Genomic DNA, 11,409 nt, shown 5'->3' on the forward strand with positions numbered 1-11,409 from the left:
TTAAGAAAGTACAAGCTGCGGTTGAATCCTAACAAGTGCACATTCGGTGTACGATCTGGAAAGTTGCTAGGCTTCATTGTCAGTCAAAGAGGCATTGAAGTTGATCCTGACAAAGTCCGAGCCATCAGAGAAATGCCGGCCCCTCAAACTGAGAAGCAAGTCAGAGGTTTCCTCGGACGTCTGAACTACATTTCAAGATTCATATCTCACATGACTACTACCTGTGGACCAATTTTCAAATTACTCAGAAAGAATCAGCCTGTTGTGTGGAATGATGAATGTCAGGAAGCTTTTGATAGCATTAAAGAATACCTGTTGAAACCACCTATCCTTGTCCCGCCAGTGGAAGGAAGGCCTTTGATTATGTATCTGTCAGTGTTGGATGATTCAGTGGGCTGTGTTCTCGGTCAGCAAGACGAGACTGGTAAGAAAGAGCATGCTATCTATTATCTGAGCAAGAAGTTCACCGACTGTGAGACTCGGTATACGATGCTTGAAAAGACTTGTTGTGCTTTAGCTTGGGCTGCCAAACGCCTGCGTCATTATATGGTGAATCATACAACTTGGTTGATATCCAGAATGGATCCAATCAAGTACATCTTTGAAAAGCCTGCTGTTACTGGAAAGGTTGCACGTTGGCAAATGTTGTTGTCTGAATATGATATTGTGTACAAAGCTCAGAAAGCAATCAAAGGAAGTGTCCTTGCTGAGCATCTTGCTTGTCAACCTCTTGATGATTACCTGCCGATTAAGTTTGATTTCCCTGATGAAGAGATTATGTATCTGAAAGCAAAAGACTGTGAAGAGCCACTGATCAATGAAGGGCCGGATCCCAATAGCAAATGGGGATTGGTGTTTGATGGTGCTGTTAATGCTTATGGTAAAGGAATTGGGGCCATCATTGTAACTCCACAGGGGCACCACATTCCTTTCACCGCTCGAATAACTTTTGAATGCACAAACAACATAGCTGAATATGAAGCATGCATCTTGGGCATCGAAGAAGCCCTTGACCTGAGAATTAAGCACCTTGACATCTATGGAGATTCTGCACTTGTTATTAATCAGATAAAGGGTGAATGGGAGACTCATCATGAGAAGCTGATCCCTTATCGTGACTATGCAAGACGTCTGTTGACATACTTTACCAAGGTTGAGCTGCACCATATCCCTCGGGATGAAAATCAGATGGCTGATGCTCTTGCTACTTTGTCTTCTATGTTTCGTGTCAATCACTGGAATGATGTGCCTGTAATCAAAGTGCAGCGTCTTGATAGACCCGCTCATGTGTTTACTATTGAAAACATGCCAGATCAAGCTGATAGAGATGTGAATGATAAAAAGCCTTGGTATTACAACATCAAGCAATTCCTGCAGAATCATGAATATCCACCTGGTGCTTCCAACAGGGATAAAAAGACTTTGAGACGATGGGCTAGCAGATTCCTTCTGGACGGAGAAATCCTATACAAGAGGAACTATGATATGGTCTTGTTGAGATGTGTTGACAAACAAGAAGCTGAGAAGTTGATGCATGATGTACATGACGGTACCTTTGGGACCCATGCTTCGGGCCACGCCATGTCAAGGAAATTGTTAAGAGCCGGCTATTACTGGATCACCATGGAGCGTGACTGCCACAAACATGCTAAGAGATGCCACAAATGTCAAATTTATGCTGACAAGATCCATGTGCCTCCGCATGCTCTCAATGTTATCTCTTCCCCGTGGCCTTTCTCTATGTGGGGCATTGACATGATCGGAAGAATTGAACCAAAAGCTTCCAATGGGCATCGTTTCATCCTAGTGGCAATTGACTATTTCACCAAGTGGGTTGAGGCTGCCTCCTATGCCAATGTGACCAAGCAAGTGGTTGTCAAGTTTATCAAGAATAACATCATCTGTCGATATTGTGTTCCCAACAAAATCATCACTGACAATGGTTCCAATCTGAACAATAGTATGATGCAAGCTTTATGTGAAGAATTCAAAATTGAACATCACAACTCTTCTCCTTATAGACCTCAGATGAATGGTGCAGTTGAGGCCGCTAACAAGAACATCAAGAAGATTGTTCAGAAGATGGTCACTACTTACAAAGACTGGCACGAAATGCTACCGTTTGCCTTGCATGGTTACCGTACTACAGTGCGCAGTTCAACCGGGGCAACTCCTTTCTCTCTTGTGTATGGTATGGAAGCAGTTCTCCCTCTAGAAGTGGAGATTCCATCTCTTCGAGTGATCATGGAAGCAAAATTAACTGAGGCTGAATGGTGTCAAAGTCGGTATGATCAATTGAATCTGATTGAAGAGAAACGTATGGATGCTACGACTCATGGACAGTTGTATCAAGTGCGAATGAAGAATGCCTTTGACAAGAAAGTCCGACCTCGAGAATTCAAGGAAGGCGAACTTGTATTGAAAAGAAGAATAAACCAGCAACCCGACCCAAGGGGCAAGTGGACACCTAACTATGAAGGTCCTTATGTTGTCAAGAAGGCTTTCTCTGGTGGTGCTTTGATTCTTACACACATGGATGGTGTTGAACTCCCAAATCCTGTTAATGCCGATATAGTCAAGAAATACTTTGTCTAAAAAGAAAAGAACAGCGTGGTAGGTCGAAAACCCGAAAGGGCGGCCTAGGCAAGAATGCGCTTCCCGGTGGATCGAAAACCCGAAAGGGCGATCCAGGCAAAAGTTAGGGACAAAAAAAAAATGAATATGAAAAAGCTCGCTGAGATTGTACGCAACTCAGGCAAGAATGAGCGCCTCGATGAACCGAAAACCCGGAAGGGCGGTTCATGCAAAAATGAGGTCAATAAAAGACAAGTAACTATATCTGGCAAATCACCATCCCTCCTTGGGGCATCTGCAACTGTCAATGATCTTCTTCATCAGAGGCTTCTGTACTCGTGAATTCAAAATTTCTATGAAATGTAGCGGTCATCGTGTTCAATGTATCACCAACCAATAAAATTACCATTTTCCAAGCTTTGTAAATCCGTGAAGTCATGCCTTTGGCTGACTCTCACTCTTCTACATCAATTTGAGCCTTTCTATTGTTTGAAACTCTATTTCCTTTCTACTTTCAATGCTTTATACAAAATATTTCCTTTCCAATTGATAATGTTAATGTCTGAAACAAACATCTTTTGAAAACTAAAAATCTTTTTCTGTCTATTTTGGAAGCAAACCTGAGAAATAAGGTACATTTCAATGAAACATGCATGAATGAATGAATGTCAATGTCTATTTCAATACATGTTACAAGCAGGTTACTCCCCAGGATGATCTGTGGTCAATGGCAAGAATGAAAAAAAAAACAGAATGAAATTGAAAAGAAAAATGAAAATGAAAATAAAAAGCTCGCTAAGTTGAAAACCCGAAAGGGCGGCTTAGGCAAAAATGAGCACCCCGCTGATTGACAACCTATGAAGGCAATTCAGGCAAAAATGGGGCAATGAAAAGAATCTATTCCCCGGTGAATCGAAAACCCGAAAGGGCGGTTCAGGCAAAAATGGGGTTTGAAAATGAAAAATGAAAGAATGAAGTATTGAAAAGCATTGACCACAGATGCAAACATCCAATGATTACCCAGCACTGACACGCCTAGCAACGGCGACCTGTATCCAAGAACTTTCCAAGGGTCCCCCCTTTACAAGTTTTATTGCCCTCAGCCATGGTTTTGATGCGTCTCTCAACGACGGTCTCTCCAAAGAGGTTTTCCCCCTGTGAATATGTTTCAGCACGAGCCACTACGTGCCCAATCTTCCAATGTCTTGTCTGCCTTTGTGAAATTTCTCTGCCAAATTGCCAACCAATCATGCATCTCAAGCATTCATACATGCATAATCATGCATTTTATGTGCTCATACATCCAATAATCTTGTTATACCATACATACATGTTGCATATCCAACTGTCAACTGTCAAATTCAATTTCAATCACAATTCCAATTCCAAACTGTCAAATTCAATTCAATTTCAACTGTCAAATTCGATGCAATCTCAACTTTCCAAATTCCAAATCATGTCAACTGTCAAATTCGAAGCAATCTCAAATTCAATTTCAATTCAATGTCAATTCGAAGCAATTTCCAATCTCCAATTTCAATTCCAATTTCAATGTCAATCTCCAATTTCAATTCCAATTTCAATGTCAACATCCGATGTCAATGTCAATGTCAATGTCAATGTCAATGTCAATGTCAATATCCAATGTCAATGTCAATTTTCAATCCAATTTCAATCCAATTTCAATGTCAATTGCAACCCTCATATCCAATGTCAATGTCAATTTTCAATCCAATTTCAATCCAATTTCCAATGTCCTTTTCAATTTCAACTCTCAATCCAATGTCAATGTCTATGTCTCAATCCAATTCCAATTTCCAATGTCTTTTTCAATTTCAACTCTCAATCCAATGTCTATGTCTATGTCTCTGCTCAATCTCAATTCTCAACCCCTCTTTCAATGTCAACTTTCAAATCAATTTTCTCTCAATTTGTTTTTGGGCCAACAAAAATGGTCATGTCTGTTTTCAAATCAAGTCAATGGCAATTTACCATCAATCGGTATTTTGTTAAACCAGACTTTCAATTTGTATCTTGTTACTGGTCAAGTGCCAGGTTCGATCCAAAAAAGAACCACTTGTACCTGCTTATATACCTATGCTTCCGGACAAACGGCAAGTTCGATTTGAAGAACAGTTTGTACCCAGCTTATGCTTTGTTATCGGTCAAACGACAAGTTCGATCTAGAAAGAACAGTTTGTACCCAGCTCCTGCTTTATTATCGGTCAAACGGCAAGTTCGATCTAAAAGAACAGTTTGCACCTTCCCACATGATGTGGTGATAATCCAACAAGCAAATTTGATCCAAAGAACAGCTTGTATCAGCCCTTTCGTCTATATCCCCAGCCAAACGGCCAGTTCAATCCAAAGAACAGTTTGTGTCTGCCTATCTGTTTGTATCTTCAACCAAGTGTCAAGTTTGATCCAAAGAACAGCTCGTATCTGCCTATATGTCTATGTTTTCGGTCAAGTGCCAAGCTCAATCCCAAGAACAGCTTGCACCTATCTCTTGTTTTGTATTCCTTGGTCAAGTGGCTAGTTCGACCCAAAGAACAACTTGTACCCTATTTTCTACTCCCTGGTTTGTCTACCCTGTCAATGTCCACCTGAATCCCCAGTGACATGACAGGTTCCATAGACTCCAGTTGTTTGTCTTGCATTCATAATCAAAGTATTGCATGACATTCATGTATTGAAACTCTGAAAGCGTATTTTTATGTCCAAAAGCAGTGCAAATGTTAATATTTAAGTGTCTTCGTCCCGTCAACTCTAAGACTTCGTCTTTTGACTCTCCGGACAAAGAAACTTAAATAGGGGCAGCTGTTATACCCTAATTTTGGACCTAAAAATACTAGTCAATTTTTCCTTTCTTGCATTATAAGTCATTTGATATGTCTCTGATCAATTGCATCTTTCTCTGCATTCTATTTCCATGTTATTTGCAAAATTTACACACAAGGGTATTTTAGTCATTTCCTATGTCAAATTTCTCTCAGTCTTTCAAAATTTTGTTTGAGTCCTTTCAAGTAGTGTGAATAAGTCTTCATTTCAAGTCTATGTCAAAATCCAGTTCAAGAATTGCATTTGAAGTCATTTTGAGTCAGTTTTGCCCCTAGGGGCATTTTAGTCTTTTCATGTGTTAAAACTCTGTTTAAACCCTTAAAATTGTCTCTGAGTCTTTCAAGTTGGTTTAAATAAACTGTTGTTTCAAATCCCTGTTAAAAATCCATTTTAATTTTGCATCCGAGTCATTTTCAGTCGTTTTAGCCCTAGGGGCATTTTGGGCATTTCACACGAAATTTCGGCAGAGAGAGGTTACTTTAAAGTACCTCATTTAGGCCATTGGTTCGTTTTAGTCCGTTTTGTCAATTTTATCGTTGCACTTTACGTTATTTCCAAATTACGTTTTTTACCAAATTTTATTATTAATTACTTTTTAAGTCCTCTGTGTCATTTTGTGTTTTGGTCCTTTTATTCTTGGTCAATTACGTTTCAGTCCTTTTGAAGTCCTTTATTATTTTTTGCAGTTTGGTCCTTCATTTGTTGTATTTTGCAGAAAAGTCCCAAGAGTTTGTTACAAAGCCCATGTCCAGGTGGCGTTCTTGCATTGGTCCAGTGATACACTTGGCAGCCTATAAAAGGCGCCAATCATTGCAGTGCCATGGAGATTTCAACAACTCATCAAAAACAGAATCTGCATTCTCTCTCCACCACCAAAACGAATCAAACACCACAAAAAATCCAGAAAAAGCTCAAGAATATGATGAACATATTCATCATCTTCAAAACCCTAACCGTTTCTCAACAACACAATCCACACAAATTCGTGTAAAATTCCTCATCAATTTCACCATTCAACAACAAAATTCACCAAGAACGAATCAAACAGTCTCAAATTCGCAATCAATTGCATCAAGATTCAACAAAATCGTTTCAAATTTCAGAGATTCTCAGAGATTCTTCAAAGAATCATCATCATCGAATCTTCGTATCCTTCCTGCAATTCCAACCGTGAGGTGATCACAAGAAAGATTTCGAGAGAGAAGAGGAGAAGAAAGATCGAATTCGAAACTGAACAAGAGGAGAAGAAAGATCAGATTCGAAACCGAACAAGAGAAGAAGAGGAACACGTTCATCTGTTCGAAGCAACGAAGAAACGTTCATCAGAAACAAACAACGAAGCTCTACTTCAAGCTCCTCCGTTCGAATCTCCGAATCAAACAGAGGTAAGGTCCTAACTCATCATCCTTTCGTTAAATCCACTATTACTGCTTCGAATGGCGTAGATCGGGAGACATAGAATGTTCTCTTCCAAAAAAGTTTAAGAAAATGATAAAGATTCAAAAAAAACCGCAAGTTCTTTTCCCGATCTACGACAATCCAGTAGTCTTTTTAGAAAACTAGCCTCAGAATCGAGTAGAGGAGAGAAAGAGCTTTAGAAACATGTGATTAGGTCTGAGTTCTGGGCGGTTTAGGGCTCCGACGCGGCGGCGCCACCGCCGGCCACCGCGTCGGAGAAAGGTTGAAGATGACCGGCGTTAGGTCGGAGAAGAGAGAGTCTGCAGACTCTCTCTCTCTAAGAACATTGCAGAGAGAGAAAGGAGTGAGAGTTATGAGAATTTCCCTTGGATTTTGCTTATATACATGCTTTGTGATCCCACGCGCGCGCGTCAGTGCCATACCATGCTCCTTCATGACTTTTGACCGTTAGATCTAGGGTTGAGGGGTACTGGATCAATCCAACGCCCCTGGTGCGTTTGGATGATCCAGGATCCATCCTTGTTTGGGCCTGGACCTCCTGTCTTTGCAGATTTTTCGTTTTTCTTTGTTTTTTTGCTATTTCCCATGCTTTTTGTGATCTTTGCACCCCTGGCATGTTTGAAGTATTTTAGAAAATCCTATGAAAATTTATAGAGTTCTTTCTAGTTTTTTTTGTGATGTTTTGTGTTGGTTTTATACTGAAAAGCTTGTCAAAAAATATTGAGATAATTTCTAGTGTTATTTCTTGAATATTATGTTAAAATTGGTGAAAATTGGCTTAGTTTTTGTGTCTAATCCATGATGTATATTTGTGATACATGATATGTGTTTCTATGAACCATTAGCTACTGTTTGAACCTGATCTTGATACTTGTGTATAGAATTTAGTTAGTTACTTAGCTTACAAGTTAGTTGTGTAGTTAAATAATGTAAATATGCTTAAAATTTGTTTTAAATGCCATGTAAATCATGTTGCCTTAATTCCCATTCCAAGACTTGTTTCTAAACCCTTAAAAATGTATTGGAATGTGAGAATTATAGGTCATATGGTTCTTGCATTCTATGAACAAATTTTAGCCATGTTTGCACTCATTTTCTATCCTTTATGTTCTAGTGTTTCTCTTGCTTTATTTCCTTTGATATTGTCATGTGCTACTAACTCCTTTCATTTCATGTTTCATCATTTCATAAGCATCTCCATTTCATCCCATATTCATCTCTATTTCTTTCTTGCAATTTAATTTGTACCAAAGTTAGAATGTAAACATTTAGGAGTTTGTAATATTTTCCTTTATGCACTTTTAATTTCTTGGCAAAGGGGCCATAGAATGTATCTAGGGTGCGATGTAAAGGACAATGGACTCTAATGATGTACACCGACACAAGCACCGACACATGCACACACATCACTATATAGTTAGAATATGCATGTTTAGATGTATGTTTAGGATTGTATGTTTAGATGTATGTTTAGGCTTTAGACTTAGAAAAAACCAATTTTCCAAAAAAATATGAACAAACTTCACTCAAATCTTTTTCACAATAAACCTTGGGGTCAAAACCCCATTGATTTTCCTTTTCATTTTCTTAATCAAATCTCAATAAATTTTAATCATACTTTGACTTGTTTTTGCAAATAACTAATCAAACCCCACTCTTTTCTAAATCTCATGCCCTTGAGGCCTCTTTCTATTCTTCAAAATCCATTTTCAAACTTAAAATCAACCAACAAAAACAAAAACATTTTTGAGAGAGAACTACGGTGGATTTGATCCCTTAAACGGGTACGTAGGCAAGGAACAAAATTCCTTCAATTCAAATAAAATAAAAATTCAAACACATTCTTCTCCCTCCAATTCTTCACTTAGAAAACTCTTAGGCTTAATATCACTTTTCAAAATAGCATTTAAAAATAAAGCGCGCGCGTAGAAATTAAAGACGGTTCCTATAGGTTACTATAGTCGTTATGGGTGCCTAACACCTTCCCGTAGCGAAAACAACTCCCGGACCTCGATTCTCAAGGGTTTTGCTTACTTTTTCCCTTCCCAAGAAAAAATGAGATATCACCGGTTTAAAAGGTTCAAACGTAATCAATGTTTGACACCCGAAAACCAAGATAAAACAGGGGTGAAATTGCTTGAAGGGTCTGCTAGTGGATATAGAGGTTTTGTCGAGGGGTTGGCTATGAAGAGAGTTATCCAAGTTGTTGAGTTAATACATCTTCTTCCACAGTTAAGGGATCCTCAAAGTGAGTTTATTCTACTTCGACCATGCATGGGTATCATCAAACCTTTCTTTGGCCAAAAGACATGCCAACCGATTCACATGGAGGAGGCTTCTATGTTGTTTGATAAAGAGTTACAAAGGGGTGGTTAGAGACATTCTGGTTGGTAGAGTTTCTTTCTTTGGAGACCTTCGATGGAGGGTTGCTTATTTACCTATTAGCGATAGAGGATTAGGTCTGTACTTGAAAGTAGAAGCTTCCCCGTATGCTTTTGTGGCTTTTAGGGCCCAATCTTGGATGCTAAAAATCATATATTGAGAGATAATGGAATAAGTGGTATGGACTCTGATTTTCACATTGCTTTGGATGGTCTTCGTGGTATGATTTCAAATTTTGACTTTAGTAGTTTTACCAGTAAGGACATCGTCCCTCATAAAGCACAACATGTTTTGGTGATTGGTCTTTTTAGTAAAAATGTTCAAGATATGAAAGTGAAATTTGACATGACCACAAGGCAGAAATCAATTTTTGGGTGTTGCAAGCATCAAATGCTCATGATTTTCTTCTAGTTATCCACAACGATGAGTTAGGAAACATATGTCAATAGTAGAGTATTGTACTATCCTCAGATATCGGCTCATGATTCCATTGTTCCTATTGATGAGGTGTGCCATTTTCCCATAAGGCACGTGGAGCATGCAATTCATTGTAAGGAGCTTCCCAACTTTAAATATAGGCAAGACTTTGTTAGGGATGTCCTTTTTGATATAATTAGACAGGCTGGAGTATTTTTGAAGGCTCTTGTGAACTTCTTGTCTGATCCATAAGATGGAAGTTCGACACTTAGGCCAACAAATGTGTTGGTGTACAGGTGTCTAGGAGAGAAACATGCATGTGTGAACTTGATTGAGGTTTTTCCACGTGTGGGATCGGGGACTGAGACTTTTACTGTGGGAAAGACATCCCTCAAAGCCGCTTCAAGCAAAGAGGTCAAATATGAGAAACCGTGTTCCAACAGTCAATATATATTTATACCATTTTTTATTTGGCACTTCTGGCTTCCTAGCACTAGAGGTTGTTGACCTTCTACAAAAAAAAAAAAAATAGTCGCATATAGAAATATTGTGTCTGCTGGATCCATATATGTTATGTTTAAAATGTTTGGTTTTGTTATAAAAAAAAGAGTTAGCGATATAACTTTTTTCACTTTATTTCCATTTTTGTAGGGATGTACATGGGCCGGTCTGGATTGGGTTTGGCCAAACCCAAACTATATAGGGTACTCCGGTTTGGGCGAGGTAAAATAACTACACGTTACATTATTGGGCCGGTTTGGGCAAACTCACTAATTCTTGGTTTGGGTTGGGTTGGACAGTGGGTTACCCAAACTATTTTTATGTTTTTTTTAATATTAAAATAATAAATTATGAGTCTTCATAGTTTTTCATAAAAATTACTCAATTTTTTTTATTTTCTAAAAAAATTTGTAGAACATATTTTCACTAAATTTTAGTGTAAAAAATAAATAAATGATAAATATCAAATAATAAATTCCATCATAAAATACTTGCAACAAACTAAAGTTGCATGACATAAAATTGCATTAGTATCCAAACAACAAAAAAGTGCAAACATCCGAATTTGTAACTCTAACCTGTTTTGATTTTCAATATAGATAATGCCTTTTGTAGATTTTAAAAATTAGACTTGATTTATAACTAAAATCTTATGTATTCTCCTTCTTCCCAATGAAAATAAAAATAAAAAATGTTGGTATTATTGGGTAAGTGATTTTATTGGGTTTGAGTCTGGTTTTACCCGAAACCCGTTATTTTTTATGGGTTTTTCATTTTTAAAATCATATTCACACAATTACCCAACCCAACCCACTTTTTTAGGTTTTTTGAGTGGGTTTGACCGGGTTTTGCTGGTTGACCCAACCCATGTACACCCCTACATTTTTGCGTAATTTTCTAATTAGTTGATTTATTAATTAATATAGTTTTTTCGTGTAAAAGAATCATAACGAATTAGATCAAACTATTCACCACTTCAGTTATATTCGAGTTCCATAAAAAATTATTGCAAGAATTAAATCAAATCAATTTTTTTTTACAATGAATCAAATCAAATTGACGATTTTTTTGGTTCAATATTTTTTTTCTCTTGAAAATCAATCTAAACTGTCCCACTGAATCCTAGTAATACTAGTTTAGGTCCACCTCTGGTTTAAGTGGACTTGGATTTTGTTTCATTACGTTGTCTCACATGCTTCTCTCATTCCTAATGTCCCCCCGTTAATTCTCAACTCAATGTTATTTGTAATCAAGCAAAAAAAATTAGATATAAGT

Source organism: Medicago sativa, chromosome 4 (assembly GCF_051527215.1).
Source record: "Medicago sativa cultivar Bolivia chromosome 4, Bolivia_mono, whole genome shotgun sequence".
Taxonomy (NCBI): Eukaryota; Viridiplantae; Streptophyta; class Magnoliopsida; order Fabales; family Fabaceae; genus Medicago; species Medicago sativa.